Source organism: Gopherus flavomarginatus, chromosome 2 (assembly GCF_025201925.1).
Source record: "Gopherus flavomarginatus isolate rGopFla2 chromosome 2, rGopFla2.mat.asm, whole genome shotgun sequence".
NCBI classification, from domain to species: Eukaryota; Metazoa; Chordata; order Testudines; family Testudinidae; genus Gopherus; species Gopherus flavomarginatus.
In genome coordinates, this window is record NC_066618.1 from 267590612 (window position 1) to 267609982 (window position 19371).

The 19371-nt window shown below is 43.7% G+C and overlaps 1 protein-coding gene and 1 pseudogene across 4 annotated transcripts in view; one reads left to right on the plus strand and one right to left on the minus strand.

Annotated features, from left to right (window-relative positions):
* OXR1 (oxidation resistance 1) overlaps positions 1-19371 on the plus strand; it is a 536651-nt gene that overhangs the window by 470749 nt on the left and 46531 nt on the right. The window lies entirely within an intron of this gene.
* Positions 17276-18757, minus strand: LOC127045984 (mediator of RNA polymerase II transcription subunit 20-like; annotated as a pseudogene).

Sequence of the window (19371 nt, forward strand, 5' to 3'; positions counted from 1 at the left end):
GTATTAGGTGCACGTGCATAGAGCCCTGAAAATCTGCAGATATCCACTTTATATCCGTGGATGTCCACATCGCAGATCAGATACAGATACAAATGTTGTATCCTCACAGAGCTCTACACATTCAAAGCCCTGTGTGTCACTGCACAAATCTCATAGTGTAAATATAAGGTGCTGTGAGAAAATAAGTACACTGTAAGTGTGTATATATACAGAGGACCTTTTATAAATTATAGGGAGTTTTGCTGGATTAACTGGGAAAACCTACTTTTTTTGATTTAATAATATGTAGAATGTTGTTTGGATTAATATTAAAATGTATTACTGATAGAATGCATATATGCTTCTTTATAATAAACGTATTACTCCCATGTGCATCAGTGTACATTGTGTGTCTATGGACACATTACATGTGCATACAATTAACATATTATCTGTATGGTTTTTTTGTGTCCATATGGAGAAAATAGTCACTTGTAATTTTTGTGTGCAGTCAGTTTGTCTAAAATTGAAGTGTCATAGCAAATTATTTCATTTTAATATTGCGTACAAGAGTTCAATATTGTCATTTGAAGCAAACGTATATTATAGAAGTATCCATCAGCATCACTTAATTTGGGTCCATGTAACCATTACAAACTCACTGTCAATCTTGCATCAAGATCTGCTGTATTTTATTGTTGTATATTGGAGTGCCAAAAATCCATCTTAATTTTTTGATAATGCCCTTTTTAATTCTAAATACCTTAGACACGTTTTTAACAAGTTAGATTCACTTTAGGCTTAATATGGATGCCAGTTTTCTTCTCTGAAAACTTTTTATCCTGTTTGTTTTTAAATTTCTGAAATTAAGGATTATAAATGAGAACCCTGAGATCCATAATTTTATCAGAAGAAAACTATAAACCACTGCTTCTGCAGCATAATAGGTCTTGCCTGTAGATTTACAATGCTATGTTCAAAACTTTAGCTTAGCCTCGTACATATATGCTGCATAACATCAGGCTCTCGTTTTCAAACTTGCACCTCTGTTACATGGGTATATTGGTGTCCAAGTATTGTGCTGGGAACAAATTGCAAGAAAAAAGCATGTGTGAGTAATAGACTGAAAGTTCCAAATTGTGCCTAGAAAATTGGGGCCCAGATTGAAAAGTGTTTAATATACTGTGCTCTAAATATAATGTTTTTGTCTTGAATTGGATAACATTTCCAATATACCTAATTTCCTTTCAAAAGAAAAATGTTGCAAGCAAAGAATGTGGATAGGATTAGGAAATGGGTGTGGGAAGCTTCTTCTATATCAGTCCCAAAGAAATTTTTCCAGCTAACTGCAGTATGAGCTTGTCTCTTTAGAAAGTGTACTATTTCAGGGAAAACGTCTAATGGGGAGAAAGTGCAATGTACAATATCTGCAACTACCACTGATTCTGTGATAGATCAGGGATGCTATTTCAAATTTGACTTCATTGCTTTGATCCATAGTATTGTACAGTATAAAGCATTAAAACACTCTTTAAGTGAAATAATTCAGCTGTATTATATTAAACACTGCACTGGCTTATAAGAAACTGAGTTACTAGTGTAATGGTGCTTAGTTCCACTCATTTTTACATCAGTTAACTTTACAAATAGACTCATAGGTCAGAAGGGACCAATATGATCATCTAGTCTGACCTCCTGCACAAGGCAGACCACAGAACCCCACCCATCCAATTTTATAACAACCCCTAACCCAGGACCGAGTTATTGAAATCCTCAAAATTGGTTTGAAGACTTATGAGGAGAAGCTGAATAGTTCTAGTATTGAGCATCACTACCAATTCACAATTAAAGGATGGCAGGTGACATTCAAAAAATGTCAGCTCTGTATGGGATATATTAGATCTGTTTCTCTGTTTTTTCCTGTGCGTGTGTCTGTGATGCACAGGAATCTACTGTTTAGGACTCTCACTGGTTTGGGATTACTTGTGTCTATTGCACCTATTGCTGTGGCAAAGCAGTGTAGAAAGTTTTTATTCATTTGGGTCTTAAGGCTTAATTCTTAAGGCCCATTTCTGTGAAGCCTACAGGAAATTAAAAAACCAAGGACATATCTACACAGCCCTGCAGTTCTGACTAAGAGGAACACCAATAGCAGTGTGCACCAAAGTGCTACACTGTAACTCCCCCATGTGGCTGCTGTATATGCAAACTTAAAGGTCCCGTGTTTGTACTGATGTCCTTTTCAAAGAGGACTAATATGCCCTATGACAATTTTTATATTTCTTAGGTAAGAAATAAAACTCTGCTTCTGTGTCATGTTCTGAACAAATGCATATCTTAACATTATCTCTGTCCATCCTTCTCACCCCTCACTGCTGCCTTGTCATGAGAAGAGATCATCCCATTTTAAATTAGTTTTCAAGTTCATCAGGGCAGCGATATTGGTTTTTATCTGTATTGTGATGAGCTTAGCATACTTTTGAGAGCTGCAATAATGCCATAAAACTATTACCCTTAGTAATAAGGGAAGTTTGAATTGAAATGGGGATTTTTTGTATCAATGTTTATAGGCATACATGCTTGTGATGGTGTTTATAGATACAAAACTGTTCCTGCATAGAGATTTTCCCTAAAAAGGTGCCTTACATTTGCATCTAAGCACAATCAGACTAGGCATGAGTCTAATATCTTCGATCAAGTAGTTGCATAGTTGCCACGGAAAATACCTTCTCCCCCAGTGGTTCACAATGTAAACCTGGGTGTTTTCAGCTCTGTTGTACCTGTGGAGGCTAAGAGAGACTGAGTTAGCTATGTTCTAACCTTTGTATGGGTTTATAGACTCTAAATTATAGATTTCGGAGAGCCTGCTGAGTTCATGAAATAGGTGTTCATGTGTTTGCACTAGCCTTTGCTACTCTTAGATGTGATGCTTGTGTGGGCTCAAAACTCCTTTGAGGCAATGAGTATTGGAGACTGAAAGAGTTTACTATAACATGGAACTGTGAAAACATGGATCACAGTGCCATAAAAACAGGAAAAGATCTTCAATTGGTGCCTTCCAGATTTCTTCTGTGCTTGATTGCAAAGACTCTCGAAAGCTTGCAGAGAATAAATGTTAGCTCAAATTCTACCATAATCTTGAACACTTGGCTTAAGTGAAGTTAAGTAATTGGTTAATGCATGTTTTTTTGTATAAGCCTCTTCAAAATTGGCTAGTAACACATTCTTTAGGGCAGAGGTCTCAAACTCAATTTACCTTAGGGCCAGTGCCAGTCCTCAAATCCTCCCAGCAAGCCAATGTCACTCATGCCACCCAGAACCCGCTCCCCAAAAAACTCTGCCCCTCCACCTGTGTAAGGCTCTGGGATGGAGTTTGGGTGGGGGAGGAGGTCTGGGGTAGGAGATTGGGGTGCAGGCTCTGGGAGGGAGTTTGGGGATGGGAGGGGGTGTGTAGGAAGGGGGTGCAGTGCTTACCTGGGGCTCCAAGGCGGGGCAGGGGGCCCTCACGTGCTTCTGTCCCCAGGCACCACCCCTGCAGCATCCCATTGGCCACAGGGGTGCTCGGGGCAGGGGCAGTGTGTGGAGCCACAGCCCTGCCCCACCCTGCTCCACCCCTGGGCCACAGGGAGGGACTGACAGCCACTGGAGTGAGCAGGCAGACACCGCTCAGCTCCGCTGTGCTGCCGGGGCCCCTGAGAGGGGAGTGCCCGGGGGTGGCAGGTGGGGCCAAGGGAGAGACTTGGCCCCAAAACTACTGGAACCCTGTGGGCCACATTGGGGCTACAGATGGCCCACTGGCTGGGAGTTTGAGACCCCTGCTTTATGATGTTTTGTAGCATGCTTCTTTTCTGATCTCTTGCTGTGGAGGTCAGATATTTCTCTACCATGTATTTATTGCCTTTTTCATAGGAAAAATATACTGTATGTCACTTAAAGCAGATAACCTTTATTCTGTGAGCAAGCTAAGTTCAGTTTATGAAAGAAAAAATAGAAGCAAAAGTGCTGTCCTTTACCTTTGATTCTTTAGTGTTTAAGCGTTTATCTGAAAAAAAAATGGTAACTACTACTTCTGCGAGTATTGTCCCTATAGGTACCCCACAGATGCACATGTACCTCTTGAGCCCTAGCTTGGAGATTTTCCACTGAGCAGTGTCAGTTTGGCCAGTGCATGTGCTCTATACAACTTTGTGCTGCACTCTGAGGATATGTAGGACTGTGCAGATGAACCTCCCTTGTTTCCTTCTTTATCTGAATGACCAACAAGAACAGTCTGAAGCAGAGAGGGGAAGGAGGGTGAGTAGTGGAGTACCGATAGGGGGACACATCTGGAAAAACCAGTTAGTGTACAAGGCATTTCTTCAAGTAGTGTCCCTATGGGTGCTCAATTTCAGGTAACTCCTAAGCAATAGCCTGATAGGATACTCCAATCAAGGGCTTGAGAGGCACCTGAAGTGGGGTACCCATAAGTACATATATCTTGAACAGGGGTTCTCAAACTGGGGTCAGGACCCCTCAGGGGGTCATGAGGTAATTACATGGGAGTCGCAAGCTGTTAGCCTCTACCCCAAACCCTGCTTTGCCTCCAGCATTATAATGGTGTTAAATATATTTTTTAAAGTGTTTTTAGTTTATTGGGGGGGGTCACACTCAGAGGTTTGCTATGTGAAAGGGGTCACCAGTACAAAAGTTTGAAAATCACTGATCTTGAAGAATCAGTTACTGCTCAAGGTGAGTAACATTGTCTTACATGGAAGGCAGTACTAGGTTTGCTTTTTAAATATTAAAGTTAAAAAAAATGGTCTACTTAAAAGTTAATGTTACTTTTAATTTTAAATTAAAATCTCTCTATTCTGCCTTTTGTTGTGCTTGGGTTAACTGCTGCACCTGCATAAAGCCTCACTGACTTCAATGGGGCTCAGTGTAAGTGCAGCAATATACCCTCATGTAACAAGTCATAAGATTGGGGCATGTAGCAACTAGCAGAGTAGGGTCCTGGTCCATGACTGGGGCTCTTAAGTGCTATGATAATACAAATAATAAAGTTGTAATGGGTCCAGTACTACTTGGAGCATTACAGGTATTGGAGAGCTGTCCGACTGATTTTTCTTTTTTATTACAAATGCCTTTATATTTATGAAAAATTACTCTTGGAATTTCTGCATATCTGAAATTTGCATCCCAAACAAAAGGAAAAACTTACAACGAAAGGCTCCAGACTCAGATCGATGAATAAAAAGCTATTAGGAGTGAGCAGGGAGTCTATAGAGAATGGAAAATGATTGATCAGCAATGACAGTTAAATCTTGGAAGTTGTGAAATGTAGGAATAAAGTGAAAATTACTAAATGTAAGCTCCTGACAAAGAAATTAACTAAAAAAACTCTTATTTTAGATAGAGAATAAGAGATGATGATGTCGGGCTGCTATGCAGTGTGGACAGGAAGGAGATTAAAGATAGTTTTGGTATTGCCCAAAAGCTGTATGAATACTTTGCCTCTGTTTTCAATAAGGATGATAATATGGAACATGGGCATGAAGGCAGGACAGCTGATGGAAATAGAAATGGAAACAACCATCCGTCACGCCTTCATGGCACCGCACATAGGTCCTGCTGACCCACTGCCTCCTTAGTTCCTTCTTACCATCAGTGACGGTCGTTGGAGCTGAGTCTCTCTCTTGCTTTGGCATTTCCCCTAGTGATTTCTGGATCTTCAACCTTGTCAAGGTTTTTTCCTTACTTTGAACTTTAGAGTTCAAGAAGTGGGGACCTGCATGATTACTTTTAAGCTTAATTACTAGCTTCAATTTGGTATGCTGTCACCAGCCAGAAGTTTGTGTCTGGCACACTTTCTGTTTCCCCAAAACCTTCCCTGGGGAGCCCAAGACCCAAACCCCTTGGGTCTTAAAACAAGGAGAAATTAACCATCCCTCTCCTTTTCCCCCCAGACTCTCCCCTCCCTGGGTTGCCTTGAGAGGCTTACACAGATCCAAACTCCTTGGATCTTAAAACAAAGAGGAATTAACCATCCCCCTTCTCTTCCCCCACCAATCCCTGGTGAGTTCAGACTCAATTCCTTGGATTCTAAAACAGGGAAAAATCAATCAGGTTCTTAAAAAGAAAGCTTTTAATTAAAGAAAGAAAAGGTAAAAATTATCTCTGTAAAATCAGGATGGAAAATGCTTTACAGGATACTGAGATTCATATAGACTAGAGGGACCGCCCCTCTCAGCCTGAGACTCAAAGTTACAGCAAACAGAGGTAAAAATCCTTCCAGCAAAAACACCATTTACAAGTTGAGGAAACAAACATAAGACTAATCCGCCTTCCCTGGCTATTACTTACTATTTTGAAACATGAAAGACTGATTCAGAAAGATTGGGAAAGCCTGGAATGATGTCCCGTCTCTCTCAGTCCCAAGAGCGAACAACGAACAACACAAAAAGCGCAAACAGAGACTTCCCTCCACCAAGATTTGAAAGTATCTTGTCCCCCTATTGGTCCTCTGGTCAAGTGTCAGCCAAATTTACTGAGCTTCTTAACCCTTTACAGGTAAAAGAGACATTAACCCTTAACCATCTGTTTATGACAAACCTGCAAATAGTTTTTAGTTGTAGTTAGTTTGTGTTTGGGGGTTCCCTGCAACCCCAGTTCATTCCCTTCTTTGGGCTCAGGGCATGCCTCGACCCCAAGGGTTTAAATCGTGCAGGACCTGCCACAAGCCCATGCCAAAGGGCAATCCCCACGACTCCCGCCTAAAGTGCCTGCGAGAAGGACATCAAACAGATTGTTGTAAGATCTGCAAAAGGTTTTACCCTAGAACTAAAAGGAAAGGGACTTCAGGCAGCCCTGTGTCCTCAACCGGCTACAGGCCAGCAGGACATGACACCTGACACCTTTGTGTGGGGCGCACTGGCCTCCGTTAGAGAAGCTGTCACACCGAGGAAGGACTCTTGGCACTGTCACTCCCCGGCGCTGAAGACCACGGCAGCAGCACAGCTCACGCTCACCAGTACCTTACAGGAGGCACAATAAAAACAATAGAGAGCACTTGTCCCTGGTGAGAGCAGTCACAACTGACAGTGCTAGTGGTGTGCGTCCCGTGCAGGGGCACCCGGTGTCAGTCTTGTAGGAAACGGCACTGTTGGCTTCAGGCCCGCAGAGGGGTCTGTCGAGTGTCAAGTGGAGGAGATGGAATTGCCTTCCACTCTGGACACATTCAAGGCAGCCACGTACCTGATTCTATGACAGCACCACACTCCCCCACCAGGCAGGATAGACCCCGGTGCTGCAAGGCACGGCAGCATCCAGAGACAAGCCTGCAGTGATATGGCACTGCTCACTGACTCTGCGGCACTGCCGTGGTCTCCTCATTCTGAGTCTCCATCATCAGACTCAGAGGCAGAATCCTATTACTCATGGCGCAGCTGGCACTAGTTGAAATGGCATCTGTGGGCAGGAGGCAGGCCAATCTCTCATCCAGTACCGGCATGGGATCTGAACCTCGTGCTCTGCAGTTTAATAGAACTCCCTTCAACCCTTAGCAACATGCTCACTCCTCTACCTTTCATGGAAAGTAGCATTCCTGGTGTCTAGGAGGATATCTGAGATCAAAACCTTGACATCTGAACCCCCATATACAGTCTTCTACAAAGACAAAGTTCAGTTGTGGCCTCATCCAGCCTTCCTGCTAAAGGTGGTATCTCAGTTTCACATAAGTCAGTACATTTGCCTTCTGGTGTTTTACCCCAAGTCACACACCAACAGCCAGGAACAAAAACTCCATTCCCCTGGTGTGAGGTGGGCTTTGGCCTCCTTTATTGAAAGGACAAAACTGTTCTGGAAGTCTAACCAGCTATTCGTCGCTATAGCGAACAGGATGAAGGGTCTCCCTGTATTGTCCCAAAGAATTTCATTGTGGATCACTTTTGGGCATGTTATGACCTGGCAAAAGTGCCAGCCCCTATGCGAACAGCTCATTCTACAAGGTCACAGGCCTCCTCAGCCACTTGCCTGGCACAAGTCCCTATACAGGAGATTTTCAGGGCAGCAAGCGAGTCCTCAGTCCACATGTTCACTTAGCATTATGCCATCGTCCAGCATGCCAGGGACGGTGCAGCTTTCAGCAGAGCTGCGCTTCAATCAGCGAATCTGTGAGCTCTGACCCCTCCTCCAGTGGTCTGCTTGGGAGTCACCTACTTGGAATAGACATGAACAAGCACTTGAAGAAAAAAATAGATCCTACCTTCGTGTACCTTCTTTGAAATGTGTTGCTTATGTCAATTCCAAGACCCACCCTCCTTCTCCTATGTCAGAGCCTCCGGCACGAATGAAAAGATTTCTTGCTAAAAGTGCATATGTGACTAATGCCAAGAGACGGTTTGCGGTGAAAATCCCAACCAGAGGAAGATGCCTCCCTGCATCCTTGACTTAGGTCCCTATCTTCAAGAGAGGGCTGGAGTTTAGTGCATACCTCTCTGCTTGGCATCTGTCATTGACTATTTTAGGCAAGGAGTTGCCTAGCTTACTGGCTTTTGTGAATCCTGTTCTAAAGCACCTGTCTTTCTCCATTCATTATGTAGGGAACCTGGGCAATGATCTCGGGTATTGAAAAGTGATTTTTCTAATAATCTAAAAGTAAGACATTGATGTTCAGCATCACCATGCTTAAGTTTCTCTGTGAATCTATTCAGTAGACACTACATTTCTCTTCATTCCTCACTCTAGGTCTGTAGGTGTGCAGTTATTCAGCAAAATGCGCTCCCTGTCGTATCTTATTTCTGTAAGTGTGATAAGGTCATAATGCCTTTTGACAAGTTAGATAATATTGCCCCAGCAAAGCGCATGAAATCTGAAAGCAGCGGGCTTCTTTTGACAACAAATAAGTAACTGGTACGCAACATTTTGCCAAACTTTGAGCTTGATGGTGATGTATAAACCACAAAAATCTCAGCGTAATTTTTTTTTTCATTTTGTCTTTAGCTGTTATTTTGGCACTTTTTTTTAATTTACTCCAATTGATAAGAATTTCATTTGGTGACAAATTGCTCACATTTTAGCATAAAATTCTCCTTAGAAATATGTAGATACTGTCATGTACTATTATTGCATTACCTCTGTCACATCACTATCTTTTAAAAATGATCAGTGTTTAATCAGCAGTCAACATGTGCATTCACGGGCATGTTTTTAAAAGACTGATCTGCATTGGAGGATTAGATTCCTTTGTTCTTTGAACTCCAGTAGTTGTATCTGCACATGATCCATACTATCATTACTGCCAACTCAATCTCTGTAATGGCAGAGATATGAATTGCTGGGGTAGGTTTGGCAGAAAGTAATGCATACAGATGCAATAAGATGATATCTTTAATCCATGACTATTATTAAAAAAAAATTGAACACACATTTCACTGTTCACATGGGTGGGCTTTTAGGAAGTTTGTTGCTCTTAGATGCAAATCAGACATTAATATTGCAAATTAAAATCATACAAATATTTACATTTTGTTACTGTAACTAAAACTGCAATTAGCAGTGGTTGATCTTAACCCACTCATAGCTCTTTGCACCTCTACTGCTGAGTTCAGTTTGGGATTACATATGTAATATGAGAATAGTTACAATCTCTACCTTTTATGCATTCTGTTATGGGGGAGCTGGTGCAACCCCTATATGTAGGTTGCCTGTTCCTTTTTTTTCCATTCTAAAAGATTGACTTTTTTAAAAGCTCTGACATCTCCATTGCTTGCAGCTGTCCTTTCAAATTTATCAGGAAGAAAGTCCTGGGGCTAGGAAAGAGCTAACACTCAATTTAATGAGACCGAAAAGGACCCGCAGAGTTATAAAACTGTTGAAAAGTTGTCATTTTCCTTCTCTTATCTGTGTCCCCAGGAAAACCTTGTCAGCAAGACAAAATCAATTAACATTTTGAAAAGCTGGGCATAATGCATCAGCTCTCACTGTACTGGGAATGACTGGCAGCAGTTGTAGTGGAACAGTGGAGGAGAGCCAGCCAAGCCATACTCCTAACCCCAGCCACACCAATCACATCAGGGACATTGCATGGAGGCACCAAGTGTGGGGAGAAGACATCCTGTCCTTCCTCCACTCACTCAGTTTCTGGGGAATGGGAAGAGAGGGCCAATGTCTACCCCACCATCCCTTGGATATACTACATGGCGCCAGCGGCGTATCCCACCTTTCTGGGATAAAAACCTGCTGCTACTGTCAGCTAATGAAGTTAGTGCTGTAGCTCAACTGATAGAAGTCTTGTGCAGTGCTGATGATTCAAGGTCCAGACCTTTATGGTGGTGCATGAATATTTTGAGGGTGGGTTGTATGTAAAGCATTTGTTTATCTTTTTGTTTTTTAAAAACCACCCTAATTCTACCCCCTTGTTCATAGGTGTTATGATATAGACTCCAATTTTATGATTGCATACTATTTCTCTTCTCCCCTCCCTATCCCACTCTGTACACATAGGATCTAAGTTTCCTCTGAGCTGCATAGCCCATGGGGGCCTGGACTGGAGAGGAGAGAGGTAGGGGGCATGTAGGGCTGTGGCAGGGAGAGGCGCCTCTTCCTCAGCCCCAGTCCCGGAACTGCCCACATCACAAACCTCTCCTCTCCGGCCCTACCCCAGAATTCACACCCTCCAGCCAGAGCCCTCAACCCCCTGCCCCAGCCCTGAGCCTCCTCCTGCACCCTAAACTCCTCATCTCCAGCCTTGCCACACATCACCTCCATATTGGTACACATAACAAAATTAATTCTGCACATGGATGTAAAAAATTAGAGGGAACATTGCTTAGGATCCCTGCCTCATTCATTGTACAGATTGGATACAAAAAAGGGGCAGAATTAAAGTTGCCGAGGGAGCTGCAATCTGACTTTGCAATCAAATAACCGTTTTTTAAATATAGAACTGTAGAGCTGGAAGGAACCTCAAGATGTTATCTAGTCCATCTCCTGCATTGAGGCAGGATTAAGTATATCTAAACAATTGATGACCGGTGTTTGTCTAACTTGTTCTTAAAAACCTACAGGAATAGAAATTCTGCAACCTCCCTAGGTAACCTATTCCACCACTAAATTACAGTTACAAAGTTCTTCCTAATATCCAACCTAAATCTCCCTTCTGCAGATTAAGCAGATTACTCCTTGTTCTACTCACAATGGATATGGAGAACAATTGATCACTGTCCTCTTTATAACAACCTCTACATATTTGAAGACTTATGTCTCTCCTCCACCCCTCACCCCTCTTAGCCTTCTCTTCACTAAACTTCTCTTCTTTCAACAGTTTTCTAAATTTCTTGTTTGTGTTGCTCTCTTCTGGATGGTCTCCAGTTTGTCCATATCTTTATTAAAATGTGTGACCAAAACTAGATACAGTACTCCAGCTGAGACCTCGCTAGTGCCAAGAAAAGTGGAACAATTACCTCTTGTATTTCACAGATGACATTCCTGAGACCCATCCCAGAGTGACACTTGCCGTTTTTTTTTTTTTTCCATCAGCAGCTGAGTGACTCATATTCAGTTTGTGGTCCATTATAATCCACAGGTCCTTTTATTCATTAGTATTGCCTAGCCAGTAACTCCTTAATTATGCATTTAATTTTTCCTTCCTAAATATAGTACTTTGCACTTAGCTTTATTGAATTTCATTTTATTGATTTCAGAATATCTCTCCAATTTGTCAAGATCTTTTTGGAATTCTAACCCTGTCCTCCACAATCCTTGCAACCCCTCCGAGTTTTGTCATCTGCAGACTTGATAAGCATATTCTCCATTCCAGCATCCAAGTTAATAATTTTGAACAATACAGGATTCCATTAGAAACATGCTCCTAGTTTGACAGCAAACCATAGATAACTACTCTGAGTATGGTCTTTCAACCAGTTCTGCACCCAGCTTATAGAAAGTAACTTCATCTAAAATATATTTCTCTAGTTTGCTTATGAAAATGCCACATGGAACTGTGTCTAAAGCCTTGTGAAAGTCCAGATATGTTATGTACATTGCTTTCCTCCTATCTACGTGGCTGGTTACTCTGTCAAAGAAGGAGATTAGATTGTTTTGACATGAATTCATCTTGTAATGGCCAACATGGATTTGTCGTTTCACCTTACTATGCTCTAGATTTAAACAAATTGTTTAGTAACCTGTTCCAATATCTTTCTGGGTCTGAAAGTTGGACTGGTGGGTCTGTAATTGCTCAGGTCCTCCTTTTTTGAAGATAAGTACTGTGTTAGGAATAAATGTATCTATTTCATAATGGAAAGAGATACATAGTGGGGTCTCCCAAGGAGCTATAGTGGGAAAAGTACTGTTTTAACATGTTCAGAAATGATCCGGATAAAGAATGTGAATAATGAAGTGGGAACGTTTGCAGGTGATACTAAATTAATCAAGATACTTACGTCCAAAGCTGACTGCCAAGAATTAAACTGAGTGACTGAGCAACAAAATGGCAGATTAAATTCAGTGTTGATAAATGTGAAGTAATGCACATTGGAGAACATAATCCCAACTATATGTATAAAATGATGGGGAGCAGTTACCTGGAGTTCTCTGAAAACATCTGGTTAATGTATAGCAGCAGTCAAAGCTAACAGTGTTAGGAACCATTAAGAAAGGGATAGATATTAAGACAGAAAATATCATCATGCCACTATATACATCCATTGTATGCCTACACCTTGAATACTGCATGTGGTTCTGGTCACCCCATCTCAAAAAAAGACATATTACAATTGTAAAAAGTACAGAGAAAAAGCAGAAAAAGTGAGTAGGGGTATGGAACAGCTTCCATATGAGGAGAGATTAAAAAGACCAGGACTATTCAGCTTTGGAAAAGATACAGCTGAGGGGAGATATGATAGAGGTCTGTTAGGGTTCCCTCCCCACTCTGAACTTTGGGGTACAGATGTGGGGACCTGCATGAAAGACCCCCCTAAGCTTATATTTGACCAGCTTAGTTAAAAAACGTCCCCAAGGCACAAATTGCTTGCCATGGGATTGTATCACTGCCACCACCAAGTGAGTTAGACAAAGATTTAGGAAAAGGACCACTCGGAGTTTCTGTTTCCCTATAATATCTCTCCAAGCCCCTTCACTCCCTTTTCTGGGAAGGCTTGAGAATAATATACCAACCAAATAGGTAACCAAGGTGAGCACAGATCAGACCAGACCCTTTGGGTTTTTAGGACACTAAAACCCCAATTAGATTTTTAAAAACAGAATTTCATTTTAAAGAAAAAAGTAAAAGAAACACCTCTGTAAAATCAGGATGGAAGGTAATTTTACAGGGTAATAAGATTTAAAACACAGAGGATTCCCCTCTAGGCAAAACTTTAGTTACCCCTTCTCCCCCCCCCCCCAAAAAAAAAGGGTGGGGGAATAAACCTCCCTCTTAGCATAGGGAAAATTCACAAGCTAAAACAAAAGATAATTTAATTCATTTTCTTGCTATTGCTTACTACTTTTGTAATAGATGTGTCATTTTAGTAGGAGCTGGATTACTTGCTTGGAGACTCTTTGTCTCAGAGAGAACAACACACAGAGCGTGAAGCAAAAACCTTTCCCCACAGATTTTTTTTCCCCTTATTGGTTCTTTTGATTAGGTGCCAACCAGGTTATTTGAGCTTGGTTCTTTTGGTTAGGTGCCAACCAGGTTATTTGAGCTTCTTAACCCTTTACAGGTAAAGGAAGGATTTTATGCTACCCTAAGCTGTATGTTTATGACAAGGTCTAAAATCATGAATGATGTGGAGAAAGTGAAAAAGGAAGTGTTGTTGTTTACCTCTTCACAGAGCACAAGAACCAAGGGCCACCCAATGAAATTAATAAGCAGCAGGTTTAAAGCAAACATAAGGAAGTACTACTTCACACAATGCACAGTCACCTTGTGGAACTTGCTGCCAGGAGGCCAAAAGTATAACTGGGTTCAAAAAAGAAGTTCAAAGAATCATAGGACTAGAAGGGACCTCGAGAGGTCATCTAGTCTAGACCCCTACACTCATGACATGACTAACTTTAGTATTATCTAGACCATTCCTGACAGGTGTTTGTTTAACCTGCTCTTAAAAATCTCCAATGATGGCTATTCCACAACCCCCCTAGGCAATTTATTCCAGTGCTTAACTACCCTGACAGTTAGCAAGATTTTCCTAATGTCCAACCTAAACCTCTTTTGCTGCAATTTAAGCCCATTGCTTCTTGCCCTATCCTCAGAGGTTTAGAAGAACAATTCTTCTCTCTCTTGCTTATAACCTGTTGTGTACTTGAAAACTATCATGTCCCCTCTCAATTTTCGTTTTCCAGACTAAATAAACCCATTTTTTTTCAATCTTCCCTCTTAGGTCATGTTTTCTAGACCAGTGGTTCTCAAATGTTTTTTTCGCAGGCCACCTGAAAATTGCTGAGGGTCTCAGCAGACCACTTAATGATCTTCCAAATGTCATTTATACCGTTAGCTAACTACTGTAAAGCGCTTTGGATAAAAGCGCTATATTAAAAAAAAGTAATAAACTTTTTTGTTCTACAAATAAAAGCGCACAATTCATATTTTAATATCAGTAGTCTTATCTTTCCAATGTGGTGGATGTGCTCTCTCCCCCCTGCCATGCCAGCCCCCAACTGGGGCTGGGAAGGATGGGGGTCTCTCTCCTGCCACAGAACTGAGGCTAGAAAGGAGAGCAATCTCTCCCCAGCAGCTGCAGCTCTGGAGCTGGGGAAATCACCTCTTTCTCTGGCCGCCACAGCCCTGCACATCCCAAATTCCCCCACTCGCTCTTCTCACCTTGCTGCCCCCTCCCACCTACCTTCTATTCCCCGCCCCCCCACAAGGCCACCACCTCACTTTATATGTGCGTCTTCTCCAGGGTCCAGGCAGCTAATTAGCGGAGCCACACCTGCACGGCTCCACTAATTAAGTGGGTGGCCCTTCATTCTTCTGTGTGCAGCCGTCCAGGTGTGCACCTTAGAGGGAACTACCGGCAGACCACCTGAATGGAGCTTGTGGACCTCTATGAACAGTAAAATTGTATACTGTGTGTGTGTGTGTGTGTGTGTGTGTGTGTGTGTGTGTGTGAGAAGAGAGACAGACAAAACCGTTCAGGAACCACTCATACGTAGTCATTTTTGGGATAGCATGTGTCAGTTTTATTAGTAGCTAGTGAATAGCAATGTTAGCCTTCTCTCTCTTGCATATGGCATCTGCAGAGCAACATGGTATAGATGGAATGGTAGGTCCATAAACCATTTGAAAGCCTCCTCTGTGACATTGTGGATATCATCCAATTCATTTTTGAATCCATATGTGAGGCACTGTGTTATGTGTTAGATGGTTTGGATATTTTCACCACAGTCAAACAAAGGGAAATCTTTGATTTTCTACTTGTGTATCAAGTAGCTGCATCTTCCATGGTTTTTTCAGATGCAGTTCAGTGTGGTCCAAAGTCTGCATGGCAGGTCAAAACCAGGAATGTGGCTTGTTGAGTCAGTAATAAGGTGCTTGTTTAGAACAGTAGATGAGGTTCAGGCACTTTGCCGCTCCCTGGTTGGATCCAGAGGCATGAGATGGTCACGTGTAGTCCATAGGGCTTTTCAGGATTTCAGGCATTTTAGGGATATATTATCCATAACCTTTTGGATTGGAAGTTCTGGGTACTCTTCAGCATGTGTAAATTCTCATGCTGCGACTATATCTCAGCAAATAGCTGGAGGTTCAGTGTTTGCTAATTCAGAAAGCCACGGTACAGGTGTTAATTTTAAAGTTCCCATGTTGATTCATATGGTCTGATTCAGCTGCCTATCCACAAGTTGCACAGTACTCTGAAATGGAGTACACCAGGGCCAAGGCCAATGTTCATAGCACCAGGGCTGTTGATTCTCAGCTTGTTCTTGCTAACTTATGTTGATGTGCATCTTTGCTTTAGAGGCTCATTTTTTGAGGTGGTCATGAAAGGTCAGTGTGCAGTCAAGAGTGACACTGAGATATGTTGGCTTTTCACATAATGCACAATTTCATCACAAGTGTTTTGTGTGATTTTATTGTCAAGGTGGAAAGTAAAGGTTACGAATGCTTGGATTTAGTCTCAGCCGCCACTTGTGGAAGTACTCCTCCATGATCTTAAGGTGAGATACTAGTTCTTCTTTGAGTGATTGCTCATGTAAGTTCCAATTAGGTGTGCATACGCTGCATGCACAGCAACTGGAAAGATTTTACCTTAGCAGAACCCATCAAGTCAGTCCAGGAGTCCCCTGGAGTGGTGTCTCCACGGTGCAGAATATATAGGGCCCTACCAATCCGCCGCCTTCTCAATTCCTTCTTACCACCTGTGGTAGTTAGCCGGAGTGCTCGTTATATTCCTTGCTTCGGCACACCCTTTCTGTCCCTCGGCAGTGTTCATCTGTAAATGGTTAGTAATAATGTTAGTTGTATACAGACTTTCATTTGAGGGTACTCCCCGTTTCTCCCCTTCTCCCATGTTACTGGGGTGTTCTAGGTTAAACTTTCTGCTTGAGGTGTTTGGGAGAGGCCCACCAAAAGGATGGCTGCAAGTTCCACGGGGATTTCACCCCAGAACTTGGAAGGAGAGGGACCAGCACCTCAATATCCCTATGATGGAAGCTGCCCTCCATCCCCATTCAGATTTGGTCAGCCAAGCTGACACCGAGCACCTCAAGGTCAGTATGGAGTGCTCTGGCACCATCATGGGATGGGTCAGCACCGAGGAAGGACTCTGACAGAGACCCTGAGCACCAACAAAGTTCCCAGCATGGGGGCCCTGCTGGGTTGTGGGCAGCACTGTTCACAAGGAGAAACAACCCTACGGCTTTTCCCCCACACCCAGACTGGCATGGAAGGAAGCTGGCACCGTGAGACCCATGTCAAGCCAAGTAAACATGGCACTGACAGCCAGGGCTCCGTCAACTTCTGCTCCACTATGGGACCAGTTGAGTCCAGGCCCTCGACGCTCCCCTATCCAGGAAGATAGAAGGCAACTGCAAATGTTCCCTATGCTGGAGATGTTCGAGGCAGCCAGAGACCTCATCGACTTCACGGTACTGCCTTCCCCTCCGAGGCATGACAGGGCTCTGAGCTCCGGCTTAGAAATCCTTGGTGCTGTCCAGAGGCAAGCCGGTAATGGTACCATGCCAATCACCATCCCCTTGGCTCCGGTCACTGGGACCTTTGGCCAACAGATGAACGGGGGAGCCACAGCAGTCCCAGGTTCCCGGCACCACTCTCCAACATCAGTAGGCACTGCCCATCTGTGGTCTTCCTACAGTGAGTCTTCCCAGTCGGAGGCGGAATCCTGTAGGTCAAGGAGTCTCCTGGAGTCGTCTTCATCTGATCCCAGCTACAGCAATGTGCTGCTGTTTGCGGATCTTGTTGAACAGTTCCATGTACTGAGCCATTGTGTCACCTGGGCTGTAGATACTGTTGTGCTTGTTGCCAAACATGGGATTCCGGGAGTGTAATTCTCCATGAAGCTTTGCATGAAATGCATGAGCAGGTTCCAGCAGTCATTGGCTACCACACATGGACAGTATTCTACCTCAACAGATATTCCCGGGCACTGGGCCCCATGGTAACAGTGCCAGCCTTCACCAAGAAGTCACAGTACTGGTATCGTGTACCCCAGCTCTCTGTCTTGTTTCCCTTTGGCGTTTTGGAAAAAGCCTTTCAGTTTCACCATCAGGACGTCAAAATTGGCATCTGCTATGAGGCACTGGCCGTTTTCAAAGAGAGCAAAACAGCTGAGGGGATATTCAGGCACAGCCAATGGTCCAGATCGAACAGAGAGACAGCAGTACCATCTGGTGCTATGGCCAGGACAATGGCAGGCTCCAGCCCAGTGGCTTTTCTGGACCCCCTGGGCATTCCACCGGGCCCAACGCCAAGGGTTCTATTCAAGGAGGTCGGTGGACTCGCCATTCTGCGTGCCTCTGGCACCTCACTCGGTGCAGGACCAGCTGCACCATGCTGCTCCAGCTGCCGCATTGGCAGTGTCTGCATTGGTACCAGCTGCCACAGGGGAAGACCCAGCACCACATGACCCCCTCGATGCTAAGAAGGGTAGAAAGCACAACCTGCTCCCAGCTAGGGCCTCATCCTCATCCTCACCTGATGTGGTGGTGGTGGGAACTTTGACGACCCTTGCGTTGGAGGACAGGAGCTGCTGAAACAAGTGGCAAGAATCTGAGGATCCAGGTTGAAGAGGTCACTGAGACTGTGTATCTGATGGCAGATATTCTAGCACCCTCTGGTCCCTCTCGTGTCACCCTGCCATTGATGATAAAAACATTCAGGACATTACTAAGCTGTTGTGGCAGACTCCCACCTCCTTACCACCAACTGCAGAGAGGACGGAACAGAAATATTTTGTTCCCTCTAAGGGGTTCAAGCATTTTTATATGCATCCCCAGTGGACTCCTTATTTGTAGCAGTAGCAAATGAGGAATGCCAAGATCACCAGGGCTCATCACCAAAAAATCAGAATGCGAAGAAGCTGGACCTCTCTGGATGAAAAATTTACTCCTCCAGAGGACTCCAGCTCAGAATCTCAAACCACCAGGCGGTCCTTAGCAGATACAATTTTAACTCGTGCGGGGCTATGGCAAAGTTTATAGAATGTCTACCAGAGGACTTCAGAGCAGAGTTTTCCTCCTTGGTAGAGGACGGTAAGGTGGTAGCCAGGCCATCATTCCAGACAGCCCTGGGCATGGCTGATTTGGCTGCCTGCACCATGGCCTCCAGGGTGGCCATGCGAAGGAGCTCCTGGCTACAATCGTCAGGGCTACCATATGAGGTCCAGGAAACTATAAGAACCTCCCATTTGAGGGTTCGACCTTCTTTTCAGAAAAAGCTGACTCACTGTTTCATAGCCTCAAGAACTCAAGGGCCAGCCTCAAGTCCCTTGGGCTGCACACTCCGGCTACACAGCGGAGGCACTTCAGGCCGCAGTCCCCGTCTCATTTCTAACACCCTAGAACAAGTAGAATTTTTCTAGGAAGCATAATAGGAACAATAGGAGGAGACCTCTTCCCCCTCATCGGCTCTGGGCAGACGAAGCAGTCCTCAGGCCAAAAGCAGAACTTTTGATGGTATGCCCAAGGCGATGCACCAGTCGGAACTCTGGGTCCATCCTCCTTTACCTTCTCTGCTGACTATCCCATTTCTACCCTATGTGGGCCCAAATTACATCAGATTGCTGGGTACTCCACATGGTAGAAGGAGGATACTCCCTCCAGTTCACCTCCTCTTTCCACTCCCCCCTTCCCTGTCCCTTTTAAGGGACCCTTCTCATGAGCAACTTCTCATGCAGGAGGTGCACATGCTCCTAATGGTGGGGGCAGTGGAAGAGGTTCCTCAGGAGCTGA